Source organism: Gymnodraco acuticeps, unplaced genomic scaffold (genome assembly GCF_902827175.1).
Source record: "Gymnodraco acuticeps unplaced genomic scaffold, fGymAcu1.1, whole genome shotgun sequence".
Taxonomy (NCBI): Eukaryota; Metazoa; Chordata; class Actinopteri; order Perciformes; family Bathydraconidae; genus Gymnodraco; species Gymnodraco acuticeps.
In genome coordinates, this window is record NW_022991494.1 from 1,860 (window position 1) to 2,500 (window position 641).

Below are 641 nucleotides of genomic sequence, written 5' to 3' on the forward strand. Positions count from 1 at the left end.
GATATACAAAAATAAAACAAATCAATGATGTCCTGAATGAGTCAAATATAATTTACCCCTTAACACACACATATTGCATTAACATATTTTTACCTTACATGTCATTTGTTAGAGGCTTTCATGCAAAGCGACTTACATACGTTCAGTCTTGCCCAGGGACACAACGACATGCTAACGGCAGTGGGACTCGAACTTGCTATCCCCTGATTCAAAGTCCAGCACACTACCCACTGAGCCACAGCCGCCTTTTAAATTGCATTTTAGCTTTTAAGTCAATGTCCGTTACAATGCAAAAATGTTCTTTCATGACATTTGAACTATTGTACACTTTGACACGAGGAGGAGAGGACTTGTCAGAGGAGATATTGTAAGCACATTTGTTCAAACTCATTGCACAGGAAGTCCAATTGTTTACATCTGTTCAGAAAAAACAAGGCTACCATCTGGAGTCAGGTTTCTTTAATATGTCCTTTAGAAACAATGGCATTAAGCCTCGGTACCTTTCCAACTTTACCAAACTTCAGGTGTTTTTCCCATTTAAAAAAACAATCCATTCAAACAACAAAACGGTTATATCTTGATTTGGACTTCATCATTTCTGAGCAACAGCCCATTACAGTCTGTGGCTGAGAGGAAGAGCT